The sequence below is a fragment of the Bombina bombina genome, chromosome 1 (genome assembly GCF_027579735.1).
Source record: "Bombina bombina isolate aBomBom1 chromosome 1, aBomBom1.pri, whole genome shotgun sequence".
Lineage (NCBI taxonomy): Eukaryota > Metazoa > Chordata > Amphibia > Anura > Bombinatoridae > Bombina > Bombina bombina.
In genome coordinates, this window is record NC_069499.1 from 990,795 (window position 1) to 1,012,351 (window position 21,557).

At 40.4% G+C, this 21,557-nt stretch overlaps 1 protein-coding gene across 1 annotated transcript in view; it reads left to right on the top strand.

The window, feature by feature from the left end:
* Window positions 1–21,557, top strand: part of ALDH6A1 (aldehyde dehydrogenase 6 family member A1) — a 261,329-nt gene that overhangs the window by 219,885 nt on the left and 19,887 nt on the right. The window lies entirely within an intron of this gene.

A 21,557-nucleotide genomic window follows, 5' to 3' on the forward strand; every position in this document is an offset into this window, starting at 1 on the left:
CTTACACATGGCGTCTCTGCCCCTGTGCTGTGTGTCCCATAGGTCCTGGGTGCAGTGAGTATGTTCTAGACTTTAGAATTAGAGGTTTTTTTGGGGGTGATTAATTGGAGTTAAGTATTTAACAGAAATGGTCCCTTATATTAGAATTACAACACATATATATGTACCTATATGTTATATACATATTACCAAGTGGGATCCATGTCTGATGTGGGATCTCAGAGACAGAACTAAACAACTAGAAAAACTAATTGTATAAGGAATACAATAGGATTCACAGCAGAGATTGCCACAAATTAGGTATTATATAAACTCCAAATAGAAGATTCAGATAAGGATTATATCAAATATTTTTTAAAAAGTTCCATATCATTCATACCTTAATATCTTTATTAGTATATCTAGGAACCCACATTCACACAAAAGTAGCGAAAAAAAAGGTTTAAAAACACTTAAACCCCGTCTCATAATAATTGTTGTGCTGAGAGATCATGTAATTAATAAGTGCCTGCTGGCCAATATCTAAAGTAAACTAAGCCCTTACAATCCGAGGGCTGATTTAACTTTTAACTTGTATTCTAAGCAGGCACCCAAAGAGAACTATTATTTGAGAACACTATCAGTTAGACAAGGGTAAGCAGGTTAAAAACGGCAGACAGGAGAGACAGAGCTGCTCCTGCTGGACCCCTGACGCGCGTTTCACAGAACGCTTCCTCAGAGGGGGTGCGGGCCGCCGCTACTCGGCGTTATTTACGATCATAAAGAGCCCACCTTCCTAACACAATAGGTTGCCCAATATCGGTGCCAGGTATGTGATTCGTTCAGAGATCCGTCAGTCAATGTTGTTTGTTCTGACGTGTGTGATCTCATCATGTGACCGGAGGGCGTGAGTGGTAAAGAGTAACTTCAGTGACTGTTAGCCAATCACGAGTTGTATACAGGGGGCGTGTGAATACTGCTTATAGACAATTGGAAGATCACAAAGCAGTATAAACAAAGGACTGAGTATCATGCACTGATCTAACCTATAATAATAACATTAGCTGTGTCTGGTATATCGAAAAATCTAATCATAAAGCCATATTGTGGTATTAAAAATGACGGTGTCAAATGGCTTTTGGCAGTATTTACGGATCCCAAAATGATCGTTAATTCGGGTTGAAACGAAAAGGATATCTCATAAATATGTCGTTTGGACAATAATATAGTATTGTAACCATGGTCACTAGATGTGTACAAATTAAATAATTAGTTATATAGTCCACTAGACTTAGAAAATCAACAACCTAGTGATGGATGATAAAGATACTGAAGTGTTAAGTGCAAGAGTGTGATATAATGCTTCTCAATAAAAGAAGCAAGAGAGTAACAGCATATAATCATAATGCTGTATATGTGTGTATCATAGTGAGATTAATAACATAACATCATATTATGTATATAAATCAGAAATAAATCAATTCAATATGTAGTGAATAAAACCAAAAAAACAAGGAAGGGAGAGGTGGGTAAAAACGTGTAAAAAGGGTACAGTAAAGAAACCAGTGATGGTGCACAGGGGACAACACCTTTCTCAAAATGGTGTTATAGTGATCCTGAATTTTATCAGGATTATAATAGCAAACATATGATCATGATGTGACATTGTGACGATGTGCATAAAATGCCAGTGTTCATAAATTCAACTTGAAGTTCATACTCTGTATATTTTAATATATATATAATGTTTCCAATATATTTGATGGGAACACGTAGGTTTTTCCATGATTTTAAATACTGAAGGTAAATGTCTTAATTATTAGAGTATACAATCCGATATTACATTATAAGTATACAAAATAATTGTTGAAGTCATTCATACCAGAGGGTTTAACAGTATTAAGAGAGTAGATCCACTTGCATTCGAGTTTCAATAAAGATTTTTCAATATTGCCACCTCTTATACCAAGGGATGCTTTCTGAATTACTGTGTATTTTAGACCTTTCGGTGAGCCATTGTGATGAATTAAAAAATGTTTTGCGACTGAGGTGATTTTTTTACCTTTGTCAGTGTCTCTCTGAGCATATTTAATGTTATAGACATGTTCTAGGATACGTGTCTTGACCTCCCTTGTGGTCATACCCACGTATGCCATCTGGCATGAGCAATAAAGCACATAAACCACTCCTATAGTTCTACATGAGAAACGTGCTTGGAGTTTGTATAATATTCCAGTTTTATCAGTTATTGTTTTCGTTTTCAACACATATTTGCAAGCTGAACATGTGCTGCAAGGGTACATGCCTGGGTCAGTATCTTTTTTCTTAACAGATCTTACAAAATGACTGGAAACTAGTTGGTCTCTTAAATTACTGGGTCTCTTGTATCCAATGGATACTCTCTCTCCTATTACTGACTTAAGGGTATCGTCATTTTGCAGTATTCCCCAGTGGTCATTAATAATTTTGATAATGTGTGGCATTTGGGGGTTGTATGTTGTTATCAGTCTAGGACAGGCTTCTTGGACAGTTCTCACCCTAGGAGTAAGTAATTCATCTCTGCTCTTTCTAAGTGCCTTGTACTTAGCTCTTTTAATGGATTTCTTACTGTATCCCCGTGCAGATAATCTCTGTGTAAGGGCTGTACTTTCTGACATGTAGATTTCAGTGCTGGTACAGTTACGGCGAAGTCTTAAAAATTCACCGTAAGGTATCGCTTTTAGAGTACTGGGTGAATGGGCACTGGTATGGTGTAAGAGCGTGTTTGTTGCTGTCTCTTTTCTGTATATTGTATTGTTGATGAATCCTTCATTGTTTTTAAATATCTTTAAGTCCAGGAAGCATATTTCCTGCTGATTCACTTCATGGGTTAGTTTTATATTGAGATCGTTCTTATTGATTTCTTTCATGAAGGCTTCTAATATGTCATAGGACCCCTCCCAAATGAAAAATACATCATCTATGTATCTTAACCACATGGGTATATGTTCAGTATATGTATTAAGATGATCTGTAAATACATAAAAAGATTCCCAGTAGCCTAGAAATAGATTTGCATAAGTAGGTGCACAGGCTGTACCCATGGCGGTACCCTGTGTTTGCAAAAAAATATCTATCATTGAAAGTGAAGAAATTATGAGTTAGAACAAACTCCAAAAGTTGTATTATGAATTCATTATGTTTGTCATTGTTATTGGAAGTCAGAAAATATTTAATAGCTTTAATTCCATCTTCATGTTTGATGTTAGTATAAAGTGACTCAACATCAGCAGTCACTAGCCACATATCTTCTGACAATTTAATATTTTGCAACATTTGCAATACTTCCATCGTGTCACGTACGTAAGAGGGTAACATTGTAAAATATTCCCTTAATCTGAGATCTACAAATTTGCTAGCATTTTCAGTAAGATTATCGTTACCTGACACGATAGGTCTTCCGGGAGGTATTGATGAATTCTTGTGCACTTTCGGTAGAAAGTATAGAGTAGCAATTTTAGGATTTTCTTTCAATAGAAACTTCTTTTCAGAATTAGATATTATGTTTGCCTGCCAGGCATTTGTTATCATTATGTTATATTGGATAAGATATGAACTCTGAGGATTAAAAATTAACTGCTTATAGCATGACTGGTTAGATAACTGTTTGTTAGCTTCATCCATATACATTTGCTGGGGCCATAGGACCACATTTCCACCTTTGTCTGATGGCTTGATTTGAACATCCTGCCACGATTCAATTTCTTTTAGTGCAGTGATTTCATCATAGTTAAGGTTACGTTTAGTACTGTATATGGGTATTTCTTCGATTTTTTTGCACACCATTTTGCAGAAGATTTGTATTTCAGGAGACATAGAGAAAGATGGTACATAAGTGGATTTTGGTTTCACATTAGATTTCCAAGTACATGAAGTTGATGCTAACTCTTCAGCACCATTACTTATGGTATTTGTTGTTTGAGTATCAGTACCATTTTCAGATAATTCTTGCAGAATATCTACAGTTAACAAATCCTCTGCATTTAAACTATTTGGATTATATGCATATAGTTTTTTAAGCAATATTTTCCTGGAAAACAGATGAATATCTTTTATTACCTCAAATTTATTTAATGAATTCACAGGACAAAAAGATAAGCCTTTAGATAATACAGATTTGTGTGTGGTACTCAATACATGGTCTGATAGATTTATTATTCTCATTTGTTCATCCTTAGTTTGCTGAAGGGACTTAATTCCCTTCTCCTCGTGGATTGTCTGACTGGACCGGAGAATTTCCGTTTGTTCCCCCTGTTCTGTATATTGGTCTGATTGGTTAAGATTACTGGTGGTGTTGTGTTGTGAGGAGTGGTGGACAAAAAAGAGGAAGAAGAAGAAGTGGATGTAGAGGCTTGTACTGAGCTATAGCTCTTGGGTCTGGCACTTCTAGTGTTGGTATTGCTTGTGTTTTCATTCTCAGTGGTAGTGTCTAAATCATTATCAGATATATCTGTGTCAAGTTAAAAGTTAAATCAGCCCTCGGATTGTAAGGGCTTAGTTTACTTTAGATATTGGCCAGCAGGCACTTATTAATTACATGATCTCTCAGCACAACAATTATTATGAGACGGGGTTTAAGTGTTTTTAAACCTTTTTTTCGCTACTTTTGTGTGAATGTGGGTTCCTAGATATACTAATAAAGATATTAAGGTATGAATGATATGGAACTTTTTAAAAAATATTTGATATAATCCTTATCTGAATCTTCTATTTGGAGTTTATATAATACCTAATTTGTGGCAATCTCTGCTGTGAATCCTATTGTATTCCTTATACAATTAGTTTTTCTAGTTGTTATGTTCTAGACTTTACAGATGGTCTCTGTCACTCTTTTATGTGTAACCCCCATAGGTCTGGGGTGCAGTGAGTGTGATGTAGACCTTACAGATGGTCTCTCTGTCCCAGTGCTGTGTGTCCCATAGGTCTGGGTTGCAGTGAGTGAGTTGTAGACCTTACACATGGCCTGTATAAATTGTCAGTATATGGCTGGGTTATAACACAATATATTTAATAATTATCCTTTCAATTAAACCCTTAATCAATATGCATATGCTAGAAACCATTAAATTAATATAAATTCCTGAGTTCTTTTTTATTAGTTGATATTTATAGACACACTGAAATATATTTGTAAGAACCAGAATATGAGTCAAACTATATAGTGTTTAAACTGTTGCAATACTCTTAACAAGGCAAACCAAATTGTAACTTTTTAACTAGCCTTATTCACAATAGGATTTCATTCAATGAACACAATGAGATTCCAAGATATTTAGCTACTAACATTCAAGCAATACAATAATTCCAATTTAGAACATCAGAAATTGTATATATTATTTGCACCAATAACCAACTCTATGCCAATTTATCTAACTGAAATAAATTCTTAGTTATCTCCAATTAAGACAATTCTAGATTATATATATGTGAATTTTCCAGGATAAATTGCTTAGCACTAATGATTAGTTTAAAATACACAGACTATGAAATACTAGTTTTAAAATACACATATGCTCTTTAAATTTATTTACTACAGCAACAAGGAATGCTTATCTTAAATGTTTACCTATATTTTAGCAACCTCTATATATATACTTTACCAAAATGATATTCAGCTTCAAAACTTGTCCCACCTCATATAAAAATAAGTGTCTTTGCAATAGATAAGGAAGGTACAGCCAAAATTTGCTTAGAGTCTTGACTGTCTCCCACGCAACCAGTTATCAGTCAGTTTAGCAAAAATCAGCATCAGTCCCCTTCTCATCCTGCATTCCAGCTTATATTGTTTAATCATAGGTGAGAAAAATGGGCGGCCCTTTGAAAACCTTGTCCCTTCTTATTGGTTCATTTCGGAAATTTATCTTTTTAACAGTCAAATCTTTTGGCTGTAATACCGGATTTTGGCCATCGGGGGGGCAACATGACAAACAAACAGATTAATTTAACCATTTCTAGACAGTAAAAATATTTCTTTAAAATATATATTCAAAATGCCATCATTTCTTTACATTAATAAGTTACATGTTCACATGTACTGGACTATGCCACATTATTTCTTCTGATTATTCTAATAACAAACACATTATGTTTTTAACATTATATTATATCAAAGTAATTTATACTGCTAACTGATTAGCTTAAAATCCATTTAAAATGTCACCAGGTCATTTCCCCACATTGGTATACAAAAACACAGCATATTTTATATTCAGTACTGCACTGCATCCCAACATGAATGTAATATATTTCATATTTCTAATAAATCCTGAATGCATGAATCTTGTCTATGCAGATCTGAAATAAAAATAATAGTGTTATTAATTGTTATGTAAAAATATAAAATATCCACATGTCTGTTTTTATGGCTAAAGATATCTTGTTTCTCTTGTTAAGTGTATCCAGTCCACGGATCATCCATTACTTGTGGGATATTCTCCTTCCCAACAGGAAGTTGCAAGAGGATCACCCACAGCAAAGCTGCTATATAGCTCCTCCCCTCACTGCCATATCCAGTCATTCTCTTGCAACTCTCAACAAAGATGGACGTAGTAAGAGGAGAGTGGTGTATTATAGTTAGTTTTTTAACTTCAATCAAAAGTTTGTTATTTTTAAATGGTACCGGAGTGTACTGTTTCATCTCAGGCAGCATTAGAAGAAGAATCTGCCTGTGATTTCTATGATCTTAGCAGAAGTAACTAAGATCCACTGCCGTTCTCACATATTCTGAGGAGTGAGGTAACTTCAGAGGGGGAATGGCGTGCAGGTTTTCCTGCAATAAGGTATGTGCAGTTAATATATTTCTAGGGATGGAATTTGCTAGAAAAATGCTGCTGATACCGGATTAATGTAAGTAAAGACTTAAATGCAGTGATAGCAACTGGTATAAGGCTTATTAACAGAGATACATACTCTTATAAAAATGTAATATAAAACGTTTGCTGGCATGTTAATCGTTTTTTATATATGTTTGGTGACAAAACCTATTGGGGCCTAGTTTTTTTCCACATGGCTGGCTTGATTTTTGCCTAGAAACAATTTCCTGAAGCTTTCCACTGTTGCAATATGAGTGGGAAGGGCCTATTTTAGTGCTTTTCTGTGCAGATAAAAATACTGACAGAGACATTCAGCTTCCCTCTGCATGATACAGGACATCTCTGAAGGGCTCAAAACACTTCAAAGTCGTGTTTGAGGAGGGTAACAATCACAGTAGACTGTGGCAGTTGTTGTGACTGTGTTTAAAAAACGTTTTTGTCATTTATTATTCTGTTTTTGTTATTAAGGGGTTAATCATCCATTTGCAAGTGGGTGCAATGCTCTGCTGACTTGTTACATACACTGTAAAAATTTTGTTAGTGTAACTGCCTTTTTTCACTGTTGTTTCAAATTTTGTCAAAATTTGTTTCTCTTAAAGGCACAGTAACGTTTTTTATATTGCTTGTTAACTTGCTTTAAAGTGTTTTCCAAGCTTGCTAGTCTCATTGCTAGTCTGTACAAACATGTCTGAAACAGAGGATACTTGTTCATTATGTTTAAAAGCCATGGTGGAGCCCCATAGGAGAATGTGTACTAAATGTATTGATTTCACCTTAAACAGTAAAGATCAGTCTTTATCTATAAAAGAATTGTCACCAGAGGGGTCTGTCGAGGGGGAAGTTATGCCGACTAACTCTCCCCACGTGTCGGACCCTTCGCCTCCCGCTCAAGGGACGCACGCTAATATGGCGCCAAGTACATCAGGGACGCCCATAGCGATTACTTTGCAGGACATGGCTGCAATCATGAATAATACCCTGTCAGAGGTATTATCCAGATTGCCTGAATTGAGAGGCAAGCGCGATAGCTCTGGGGTTAGACGAGATACAGAGCGCGTAGATGCTGTAAGAGCCATGTCTGATACTGCGTCACAATATGCAGAACCTGAGGACGGAGAGCTTCAGTCTGTGGGTGACGTCTCTGAATCGGGGAGACCTGATTCAGAGATTTCTAATTTTAAATTTAAGCTTGAGAAACCTCTGTGTATTGCTTGGGGAGGTATTAGCTGCTCTGAATGACTGTGACACAATTGCAGTGCCAGAGAAATTGTGTAGGCTGGATAAATACTATGCAGTGCCGGTGAGTATTGATGTTTTTCCAATACCTAAAAGGCTTACAGAAATTATTAGTAAGGAGTGGGATAGGCCCGGTGTGCCCTTTTCCCCACCTCCTATATTTAGAAATTTTTTTCCAATAGATGCCACTACACAGGACTTATGGCAGACTGTCCCTAAGGTGGAGGGAGCAGTTTCTACTTTAGCAAAGCGTACCACTATCTCGGTTGAGGACAGTTGTGCTTTTTCAGATCCAATGGATAAAAAATTAGAGGGTTACCTTAAGAAAATGTTTATTCAACAAGGTTTTATTTTACAGCCCCTTGCATGCATTGCGCCTGTCACTGCTGCTGCGGCGGCATTCTGGTTTGAGGCCCTGGAAGAGGCCATCCATACAGCTCCATTGACTGAAATTGTTGACAAGCTTAGAACTCTTAAGCTAGCTAACTCATTTGTTTCTGATGTCATTGTTCATTTGACTAAACTAACGGCTAAGAATTCCGGATTCACCATCCAGGCGCGTAGGGCGCTATGGCTCAAATCCTGGTCAGCTGATGTGACTTCAAAGTCTATATTACTCAACATTCCTTTCAAGGGGCAGACCTTATTCGGGCCTGGTTTGAAAGAAATTATTGCTGACATTACTGGAGGTAAGGGTCATACCCTTCCTCAGGACAGGGCCAAATCAAAGGCCAAACAGTCTAATTTTCGTGCCTTTCGAAATTTCAAGGCAGGTGCAGCCTCAACTTCCTCTGCTTCAAAACAAGAGGGAACTTTTGCTCAATCCAAGCAGGCCTGGAAACCTAACCAGTCCTGGAACAAGGGCAAGCAGGCCAGAAAGCCTGCTGCTGCCTCTAAGACAGCATGAAGGAGCGGCCCCTTATCCGACAACGGATCTAGTAGGGGGCAGACTCTCTCTCTTCGCCCAGGCGTGGGCAAGAGATGTTCAGGATCCCTGGGCGTTGGAGATCATATCTCAGGGATATCTTCTGGACTTCAAAGCTTCTCCTCCATAAGGGAGATTTCACCTTTCAAGATTATCTGCAAACCAGATAAAGAAAGAGGCATTCCTAAGCTGCGTACAAGATCTCCTTGTAATGGGAGTGATCCATCCAGTTCTGCGGACGGAACAAGGACAGGGGTTTTATTCAAATCTGTTTGTGGTTCCCAAAGAAGAGGGAACCTTCAGACCAATTTTGGATTTAAAGATCCTAAACAAATTCCTCAGAGTTCCGTCATTCAAGATGGAAACTATTCGAACCATTTTACCCATGATCCAAGAGGGTCAGTACATGACCACAGTGGACTTAAAGGATGCCTACCTTCACATTCTGATTCACAAGAATCATCATCAGTTCCTGAGGTTTGCCTTTCTAGACAGGCATTACCAATTTGTAGCTCTTCCATTCGGGTTGGCTACAGCCCCAAAAATTTTTACAAAGGTTCTGGGCTCACTTCTGGCGGTCCTAAGACCGCGAGGCATAGCGGTGGCTCCTTACCTGGACGATATCCTGATACAGGTGTCAAGCTTTCAAATAACCAAATCTCATACAGAGATAGTTCTGGCATTCCTGAGGTCGCATGGGTGGAAAGTGAACGAAGAAAAGAGTTCTCTATCTCCTCTCACGAGGGTTTCCTTCCTAGGGACTCTAATAGATTCTGTAGAAATGAAAATTTACCTGACGGAGTCCAGGTTATCAAAACTTCTAAATGCTTGCCGTGTTCTTCACTCCATTCCGCGCCCCACGGTGGCTCAGTGCATGGAAGTAATCGGCTTAATGGTAGCGGCGATGGACATAGTGCCATTTGCGCGCCTGCATCTCAGACCGCTGCAATTATGCATGCTCAGTCAGTGGAATGCGGATTACACAGATTTGTCCCCTCTACTAAATCTGGATCAGGAAACCAGAGATTCTCTTCTCTGGTGGTTATCTCGGGCCCATCTGTCCAAGAGTATGACCTTTCGCAGACCAGATTGGACAATTGTAACAACAGATGCCAGCCTTCTAGGTTGGGGTGCAGTCTGGAACTCCCTGAAGGCTCAGGGTTCATGGACTCAGGAGGAGAAACTCCTCCCAATAAATATTCTGGAGTTAAGAGCAATATTCAATGCTCTTCTGGCTTGGCCTCAGCTAGCAACGCTGAGGTTCATCAGATTTCAGTCGGACAACATCACGACTGTGGCTTACATCAACCATCAAGGGGGAACCAGGAGTTCCCTAGCGATGTCAGAAGTCTCCAAGATAATTTACTGGGCAGAGACTCACTCTTGCCACCTGTCATCCATAACCCAGGTGTAGAGAACTGGGAGGTGGATTTTCTAAGTCGTCAGACTTTTCATCCGGGGGAATGGGAACTCCATCCGGAGGTGTTTGCTCAATTGGTTCTCCGTTGGGGCAAACCAGAATTGAATCTCATGGCGTCTCGCCAGAACGCCAAGCTTCCTTGTTATGGATCCAGGTCCAGGGACCCAGAAGCGGCACTGATAGATGCTCTAGCAGCGCCTTGGTTCTTTAACCTGGCTTATGTGTTTCCACCGTTTCCTCTGCCCCCTCGTCTGATTGCCAAAATCAAACAGGAAAGAGCATCGGTGATATTGATAGCACCTGCGTGGTCACACAGGACCTGGTATGCAGACCTAGTGGACATGTCATCCTTTCCACCATGGACTCTGCCTCTGAGACAAGACCTTCTAATACAAGGTCCTTTCAGTCATCCGAATCTACTTTCTCTGAGACTGACTGCATGGAGATTGAACGCTTGATCCTATCAAAGCGTGGCTTCTCCGAGTCAGTAATTGATACCTTAATACAGGCACGAAAGCCTGTCACCAGGAAAATTTACCACAAGATATGGCGTAAATATCTTCATTGGTGTGAATCCAAGAATTACTCATGGAGTAGGGTTAGGATTACTAGGATATTGTCCTTCCTCCAAGAGGGTTTGGACAAAGGATTATCAGCTAGTTCTTTAAAGGGACAGATTTCTGCTCTGTCTATTCTTTTACACAAGTGTCTGGCAGAAGTTCCAGACGTTCAGGCATTTTGTCAGGCTTTAGTTAGAATTAAGCCTGTGTTTACACCTGTTGCTCCTCCATGGAGCTTAAACTTGGTTCTTAAAGTTCTTCAAGGGGTTTCGTTTGAACCCCTTCATTCTATTGATATCAAACTTCTTTCATGGAAAGTTCTTTTTCTGATGGCTATTTCCTCGGCTCGAAGAGTCTCGGAGTTATCTGCCTTACATTGTGATTCTCCTTATCTGATCTTTCATTCAGATAAAGTTGTTCTGCGTACAAAACCTGGGTTTTTACCTAAGGTGGTTTCTAACAAGAATATCAATCAAGAGATTGTTGTTCCATCATTATGTCCTAATCCTTCTTCAAAGAAGGAACGACTTTTGCATAATCTAGACGTAGTCCGTGCCTTGAAGTTTTACTTACAGGCTACTAAAGATTTTCGCCAAACATCTAACCCATTTGTTGTTTACTCTGGACAGAGGAGAGGTCAGAAGGCCTCGGCAACCTCTCTTTCTTTTTGGCTTCGGAGTATAATCAGTTTAGCCTATGAGACTGCTGGACAGCAGCCTCCTGAAAGGATTACAGCTCATTCTACTAGAGCTGTGTGTGACAAAACCAATCTCGCCACTGTACATTGGAGGGCCTGTTATGGAACATTCTTTGGGCTGGAGGTACATGGGCTTAAGGATACCCAGAGACTGCATGGAAATATGGAATTTTATATGCTGGACACCCCATGTACTTTCATACCTCTGTCTTATGTCTATGTCACCCTGTATCCATAAATACAGGATGGGTACAGGGTGTGAGTGTCCCTTGTGGGAGCAATTGTGACTCTATAAGCAAAGTGGGCATAAAAGACTTTATAGCTAATAAGAACTGTTCCTATATTCTGTAATAAGATGTATTCTATGTATGTTTAAGATCTGATTGTGTCTCAGGAGTCTGTCTGGGTAAACTGATTGTGTTTTGTGTGATTATGTTAACTAGACTGCCCAACATCAGATTGTCTGAGTAAACGTTCTTCCCTAGTTAATTAACTTAATATGTTAATCTGTTTTACCTGTGAATAGACAATTGTTTGATGCATTGTTCATATGTTTGCTTTACTGTTAAACCAATGCCCTTTGTAACCTGAAGCGAGGGTGTATAAATCTGTGTGCTGCCTTCAAATAAAGCAGATATTCTGTTTAAACCTGAAAAACTGGCTGGTTTGTGAATTGCTGATTCCCTATGCAGGACGTTGTTCCCTGGTATTAACCCTTGGTACACTGTTGGTACCGTAACATTGGTGGCAGCGACGGAATGAACCTTATCGCCCAGAAGAGCAACTACACAAGCCAGTAACCTCAGGAAGAGGGGGATTATTACAATACTGACTAAGATGGAAAAGAGAAAAGTAAATTTTGCAGCTTTTAAAAACTTCCTGGAAACAGAAGGAGAGATTGATGGGTACCTTGCGGATTTTGAGAGGCAATGTGCACTACACAAGGTACCCGCAGAGGACTGGGTCACGATATTATCTGGAAAATTATCCGGCCGGGCCAGAGAGGCTTTTCGGGCCATTCCAGATGAGGAAGTCAGGGATTATAATACTGTAAAAGAGGCTCTGCTCTCCAGGTATGCGGTTACACCGGAGGCATACCGGAGGCGGTTCAGAGACACTGTTAAATTAGCTGGAGATTCCTACCTTGAGTGGGCATGTAAGGTGCACCGCACAGCAGCTCACTGGATAGCGGGGTGCCAAGCCATATCTGGGGAAGAGGTGCTGCAGCTATTCCTGTTGGAACATTGCTTCGACAAATTACCCGCAGGAGTTCGAGAGTGGGTTCGGGACCGTAAACCCTCCACCCTGCAGGAAGCGGCTCGCTTGGCAGATGAGTATACGGATGCCCGCAAACTGGACATTGCTACCACTAAGCCCCCTGCTAGAGTGGAGTACAGACCCCCAGTCACCCCAGCAGCTGCCAGTTACCAAACCCCGGCGCACCGCTATACCACACGGCCTCCGGCCACGAACTACCCTCAGAGAGCCCTGTTCAATTCGCGGGGCTACTCACAACCTATTCGGTGCTTTAGATGTAAGCAACTAGGGCACAAAAGACCAGAGTGTCCCCTAAACGCAGCGAACCAAGCGCAGTCCTGGAGAAGACCCGCCGGCGGAATCCCACGTAATCCTCAGCCTGCGGCCCGCTACGTAGAGGCGCAAGAATGCTGGAGCATCCTACATGAGACAGACCTTGTGCAAGCTGCCCACCGGAATAACCGGCAACTGGTTAAAGTGAATGGGAAGAAGGTCAGTGGTCTACGGGATACTGGTGCTACCATGACCTTGCTTCAAAAGAACTTGGTGTCTGAGAAACAGTACACTGGAGACACTGTGGCTGTGAGGGTAGCAGGGGGCGATGTGTTCAGCCTACCTGTTGCCAGGGTACATTTGGATTGGGGAGTGGGCGCTAGACCTGTGAATGTGGGGGTCAAGAAGGACTTACCTGCTGATGTTCTTCTTGGAAATGACTTGGCCCCCCCTTGTTTCTGCCTACGCTCCTATGGGTCCCGCTGATGTTAACTCTGTGACTACCCGTGCCCAGATCCGTGCAGCAGAGACTGACCCACCTGCTGCTAAGCCCCAGGACGCTGAGCTCAGTAAACCTCTATCCGCTATTGATATGTGGAGGTCCCGTTACAATGCGCTGATGAAGGAGAAGAGGAGCGCAGAGGAAAAAGCACGTTTAGAACAGGAATCTCTGCTAGACAAGCTGCACCGACAGACTGCAGAAAACACCAGCTTGAGAGTGGAACATGAAACATTAAAGACAAACTTAGTGACACTGGAGGAGAAGCTGACGCTGGCTCATAGTGAGGTGCAGCAACTCAAGGGCACCCTATGTCAGTATGAAGGGATTGTGGATACCTATAAAGAGCAGGTACAGAAAACTCGTAAAGAAGCTGATGGGATTTTGAAGGACTGTTTGGCCCTGGTCTGGGCACTGAGGAATTTGAACCCTTGTTTGTATGGACAGGAATTCTCTCTCATAACGGGAATACAGATGGATTGTCCAGCAAACTGACATGCCTACCAGGCGCTCTGGTGGTATATGCCACAGTATATACCCTGGACAGCCGAGCATGACAAACCAGAGGGAGAGGAGTTTGATGGTCCTGTCCCCCAGCAACACGGCTGTTTAGCCAAAGGGGAGACGATTGGTCTCCCCCTCCAGCAGCACAGCTATGTATCCGAAGGGGAGACAGTCGGTCTTCCCCTCCAGCAACCAGGCTCCCACCAGGCTACTTCCATGGTAGTGCTGGCACCCGGGCAGAGTACAGCTGGTCTCTGCCCACCTCGCAACCCACCAATTCAGCGTACCAGTCCCCCACACAGCTGTGGTGAGGCACCTGGACATGGACAAGTTTTCCCCGTACTCAGGTGTAGTAACCATTTATTGTGGGTGGGCTGTACTACTAATTGTGTTTTATGGGTGGGTTGCTGGACTAACCAGGGCACTGACCGGCAGGAGGTCAGATACCCTGTTAGTCTGTTTGGAAAAGGGGAGAGATGTGACAAAACCAATCTCGCCACTGTACATTGGAGGGCCTGTTATGGAACATTCTTTGGGCTGGAGGTACATGGGCTTAAGGATACCCAGAGACTGCATGGAAATATGGAATTTTATATGCTGGACACCCCATGTACTTTCATACCTCTGTCTTATGTCTATGTCACCCTGTATCCATAAATACAGGATGGGTACAGGGTGTGAGTGCCCCTTGTGGGAGCAATTGTGACTCTATAAGCAAAGTGGGCATAAAAGACTTTATAGCTAATAAGAACTGTTCCTATATTCTGTAATAAGATGTATTCTATGTATGTTTAAGATCTGATTGTGTCTCAGGAGTCTGTCTGGGTAAACTGATTGTGTTTTGTGTGATTATGTTAACTAGACTGCCCAACATCAGATTGTCTGAGTAAACGTTCTTCCCTAGTTAATTAACTTAATATGTTAATCTGTTTTACCTGTGAATAGACAATTGTTTGATGCATTGTTCATATGTTTGCTTTACTGTTAAACCAATGCCCTTTGTAACCTGAAGCGAGGGTGTATAAATCTGTGTGCTGCCTTCAAATAAAGCAGATATTCTGTTTAAACCTGAAAAACTGGCTGGTTTGTGAATTGCTGATTCCCTATGCAGGACGTTGTTCCCTGGTATTAACCCTTGGTACACTGTTGGTACCGTAACACTGTGGCTTCCACCTGGGCCTTTAAAAATGAGGCCTCTGTTGAACAGATTTGCAAGGCTGCAACTTTGTCTTCCCTTCATACTTTTTCCAAATTTTACAAATTTGATACTTTTTCTTCTTCGGAGGCTGTTTTTGGGAGAAAGGTTCTACAGGCAGTGGTTCCTTCCGTTTAAGTTCCTGCCTTGTCCCTCCCATCATCCGTGTACTTTAACTTTGGTATTGGTATCACACAAGTAATGGATGATCCGTGGACTGGATACACTTAACAAGAGAAAACATAATTTATGCTTACCTGATAAATTTATTTCTCTTGTGGTGTATCCAGTCCACGGCCCGCCCTGTCCTTTTCAGGCAGGTCTAAATTTTAATTAAACTACAGTCACCACTGCACCCTCTGGTTTCTCCTTTTCTCGGCTTGTTTCGGTCGAATGACTGGATATGGCAGTGAGGGGAGGAGCTATATAGCAGCTCTGCTGTGGGTGATCCTCTTGCAACTTCCTGTTGGGAAGGAGAATATCCCACAAGTAATGGATGATCCGTGGACTGGATACACCACAAGAGAAATAAATTTATCAGGTAAGCATAAATTGTTTTTCCTGAAAAATAAAAGGGAAACATTGTCAAATATGTATAAATCTATTTGCAGCATTTATCTAAAATGTTCCTATTAATCATTGCTTTTTTAGGTCCACAAATATCATATATATGGATCCCAGCATTTATACATTCATTTTACAGATATTCATTCAGATATCCCATTACATCAGTTGTTCCTATAATTTTCATTTTCCATTAGCTTCCTGGAACACAGACATTTTATTAATTTTGGAATAACTTAAACATTTTATATCTACTAACGCAGTTATTCATTTAATTTACTTCAATCTGAATTTCAATATAGAAATGTAATACAGTCTAAGGTGTATATATATATATATATATATATATATATATATATATATATATATATATATATATATATATATATATATATATATATATATATTTATATATTAAATATTTTGTCTAAATACATATGTACATGTGTGTGTGTGTGTTTGTGTGTGTGTGTGTGTGTGTGTGTATATATATATATACATTTCTATGCTGTATTCTAACAATGGGTTTAAGAGTATAATTTAGAACATGTGTTTTAGCTGGTCAAATTTTCATTGCTTCAATTACACAGCAGGGACTAATTTGCATTGAAATGTGAATGGTTTCTTTCCCACAAAATATGTCACCTCTGCCAGACATCTAGACTACTTTGTGAGTAGTAGGACATTTTATCACACATTTCTAGGTAGTGACCATATGGTGGCTGTTTAAGTTAAGGAAACCAAATGTTTTATTGTCCTCACTTGGATGCATTTTATCTTTGCATACTGAATGGGGGAGGATTGAATATGGGTTTTAAGTCAAAGCATTTAATGTTTTATGAATGAATGAATCACTTGGTACTGATTAGCCAAATATATAATAATATATATATTAATCTTACATATACCTTGACATAAATCCCCCTTCAAATTTTAAAAAGATGTTGGACACATGTATTTAAATAGGCTTAAAGTCAACGTTATTCTGTGAGGATGTTGACCGTACACATCATAGACAGTCTTCTATGTAGAGAGTCCGTCATTTTTGAGCCTTCATGCTTATCAGCTAGGCATCTTTAAACTACAGTATGTCTTTTGTGTATTTGGGGATACGACACTTCATTTTCCCTCTATGACTTGTAGTTGGGACCTAGGATGGCACGCTCGCAAATGATTGATATGGACCCATTTATCTATGAAACTGTCATTTTTGGGGATCCTTATTTTATAGGCCACTGGAGATATTTTGTCAGTAATGACAAAAGGACCTTTCCACGATGGAAGAAATTTCTTCTCCCTAACATGATCTCTTCCAAAGTTATAAAGATAGACTTTATCATTTATTTCACATTCCTTTTTGGACGTCTTGAGATCATAATAGGTTTTAGTGGCAGTTGCGGCTTTCTCTAAGTTCCTTTGAGCAAATGCAAAGGCATATTGCAGGTGTTTTCTTAGGTTCTCCACATATTGATGTGTATTGGCAGCGTTTATTAAGTTTTGGTCTGATGTATGGTACAGTAGATGCTGAGGTAGAACCATTCTTCTACCAGTCATCAGTTCAAAAGGTGAAATCTTGGTAGCACTACTTGGAGTTGCTCTTAATGCCATAAAGACTAGAGGTAGTTTTACATCCCAGTCTTTACCCGTTTCACTCACAAACATTTTGAGGATTTTAACAATGGACTGGTTGTAACGCTCTACTCCACCACTTGAGGCAGCTCTATAAGCAATATGGAGCTTTCTTTTTACCCCTAGTATTTTCCACATTTTGGTCATCACTTTGCTAGTGAAGCGTGTTCCCCGATCTGATTCAATTCTTTGGGGCAAACCAAATCTGGAAAACACGTGGTTGATGAGCAATGCTGCGCATGTTTCAGCACTATTGTTAGGTGCACTGATGCACTCTACCCATTTAGTGAACAGGCATGTCACTGTTAACATGTATTTGTTACCTCTTGATGATCTTGTTACTGGACCAATAAAATCAATTTGTATATCTGACCATGACATTACCATCCCCCTTTTCTGCAATGGAGCTCTATGCGTTGTCGCAGTGTGTTGGAACTGTGGACAGATTAAACACCCTTGACAGTAGGTTTGAACATCTTTTAACATGTGTGGCCAAAAAGCGTAGTCACGCAATATTTCATACGTGAGTTTGGCACCCCGATGACCAGATGTGGGAGCATCATGGGCATGTTGAAGCATTAGACCTCTAAACTTGGTGGGTACTACCCATTGCTGTATGCCAGTTTTGGAGGTTCTAATTAACAAACCATCCTGTAACTTGAATTGTGATCTGGATTTCATTAAGATTCTAAGATCTTTTTTGCCAATACAATCATCTTTTGAGATGGGGTTGCTTTCAGGATCTTCTATGTGTTTATAGAAGATGCCTACAATGGGGTCTTCTTGTTGACTAGTTGATCAGGTCCTCACTAGGAGAATCCTGACTCCATTGCACCAGGTTAGGCTCACTCTGTTGTTTTGCCTGGTTTCTGGTAATGGCTTCTACCTGAATTGCACCCATTAAATGGTCAATATTAAGGAGTTCTCCAGTTAGGGCTCCTTGTTTGGCTAATGAATCCGCAAGATCATTGCCTTCCTTATCTGGACCTTGAACCCTGGAGTGACCCTTGGTCTTTTCCCAGTGTATGATTAAATCATTGGATACCACCAGATTATCAATCTCGCAGAACAACTTGCCATGCTTGACTGGTTTGTTATTACTTTTCTGCATTCCATTCCTTTTCCAAGTTGGCAGGTATTCAACAAAACTGTCACGCACATAATTTGAGTCAGTTATGATCACACATTCATGAATACCATGTTCAATAGCCATTTCAATGTTTTTTAGAACAGCAGTGAGTTCTGCAACTTGACTGGATCTTGGTCCAATATTGAAACTTATAGATATATTGGGGAATCAATTTGCCCAAGTTATACCAATGCCAGTGACTAGTCTGCGCTCATTATCAATAGTGGCATGGTAAGAACAACTATCAACATATACCCAAGGTAATGTTTGACAATGGTCCTCAGTGTATATTTTATATGGGGAAAGCAATTGTTCCTCCAGAAAATCATCTTCTGATAATTCCTCCCCAGGATCTTTAGCAGTACAGTCGTGGAGCTCAGCAAGCCCCTGTGCGACTGGATTCTTTTTATTCTGCTTGTAGCAAATTTCTAAGGGCCAGCCTTGTAAGGAAAGAGTCCACGCTGTTATGCGGCTATTAGACAAATTCATATCTCTTATTCTCTCCCTTTGCAAATATAGCAAAGGCTGGTGGGCCGTTTCTACAATAATTTTCTCGCCCTGTTTATAGCTGCGAAAATTTTGTAGAGCCCATACGGTAGATAAAAGGGCTTTTTCGCAATTGCTAAATTTTATTTCTACTGGGGATAGAGTTTTGCTTGCATAAGCAATGACTTTACTTAAATTATCATGCTTTTGGTATAAAACAGCACTCATGCTTATATCTGTTTAACCTGTTTCTAAGTATAAAGGTTTACCACCTTCAGGGTATGCTAAGCAAGGTGCTTGTGTGAGTTTTCTCTTCAGCTCTTTGATGGCTGCCTCTTGAGACTCACTCCAGTGCCATTTCACATCTTTCTTTAGCAGAAGTAGTAGTGGTTTAGCTAATTCTGCATAATTATCAATGAATTTGCGAGAATAATTCGTCATACCCAGGAATGATCTCAATTCCTTTAAGTTAGTTGGGTTTTTAGAATTTACTATAGCTTCCACCTTTTTCTTCTGAGGATTTAGCCCTTCAGAAGTAACTTCATGCCCCAAGAAGTTTACACGAGTGCGGCACCATTGAGCTTTTTGTAGGGATAATTTGACACCTGCCCTTTTAAGTTGGCTGAGGACGTGTTTAAGCTCTGCGATGTGTTTTTCAAAGTCTGTGCTTTCTCCAACATAGGTGTGTCCGGTCCACGGCGTCATCCTTACTTGTGGGATATTCTCTTCCCCAACAGGAAATGGCAAAGAGCCCAGCAAAGCTGGTCACATGATCCCTCCTAGGCTCCGCCTTCCCCAGTCATTATCTTTGCCGTTGCACAGGCAACATCTCCACGGAGATGGCTAAGAGTTTTTTGGTGTTTAAATGTAGTTTTTATTCTTCAATCAAGAGTTTGTTATTTTAAAATAGTGCTGGTATGTACTATTTACTCTGAAACAGAAAAGAGATGAAGATTTCTGTTTGTAAGAGGAAAATGATTTTAGCAACTTCTACCTCTCTCTCTTTTTGGCTTAAAAGCATCATCCGATTGGCTTATGAGACTGCCGGACGGCAGCCTCCTGAAAGAATCACAGCTCATTCCACTAGGGCTGTGGCTTCCACATGGGCCTTCAAGAACGAGGCTTCTGTTGATCAGATATGTAAGGCAGCGACTTGGTATTCACTGCACACTTTTACCAAATTTTACAAATTTGATACTTTTGCTTCTTCGGAGGCTATTTTTGGGAGAAAGGTTTTTCAAGCCGTGGTGCCTTCCATCTAGGTGACCTGATTTGCTCCCTCCCATCATCCGTGTCCTAAAGCTTTGGTATTGGTTCCCACAAGTAAGGATGACGCCGTGGACCGGACACACCTATGTTGGAGAAAACAGAATTTATGTTTACCTGATAAATTACTTTCTCCAACGGTGTGTCCGGTCCACGGCCCGCCCTGGTTTTTTAATCAGGTCTGATGAATTATTTTCTCTAACTACAGTCACCACGGTATCATATGATTTCTCCTATGCATATTCCTCCTTTACGTCGGTCGAATGACTGGGGAAGGCGGAGCCTAGGAGGGATCATGTGACCAGCTTTGCTGGGCTCTTTGCCATTTCCTGTTGGGGAAGAGAATATCCCACAAGTAAGGATGACGCCGTGGACCGGACACACCGTTGGAGAAAGTAATTTATCAGGTAAGCATAAATTCTGTTTTTGATTAAAACATCATCAACATAAGATAAGGTCCCCTTTTCCAGTGCATCAGGCATAGCCTTATGCATGAATACAGCAAATTCATGTCCAGAATTTATGTATCCAAAAGGAAGTCTCTGAAATGCATACTGGACCTTTTGGAATGAGAACGCCAGCTTATAATGGTCCTCCTCATGTACCTTTATGGTCCAATATCCCTGTGCACAATCAATGGCAGTGAATATTCTGGATCCCTGCATCTGCACTAGGCACTGGTCAATATATGGCACAGGCCAGCCAGACATGTACACTCGTTTGTTTAGCTGTCTTAAGTCAGCACACAAACGCCATTGTCCATTGGGCTTAAGAACACCTAGAATAGGATTGTTTTAAGAGCTGTGCACCTGTCGTATAATACCCATTTCTTCCAGGTTCCTTATGATTTCTGCAAGAGAATCATATGAGGCTAAAGGAAGTCTTTATTGTTTAACAAAAACAGGTGGTGCATTGGGATCTGTTTGTATTCTTGCAATGTGCAAGTCTGTAGTACCACAGTCATAAGAATCCCTAGCAAAAATATCCTTGTACTCCATCAGGAGTTCTTGCAGCTGTTGGCATTCATCATCGCTGGAGCAGCCATTAGCTAAGGATATTTGCTCTTTGACTATTTGCTGAAATCCTG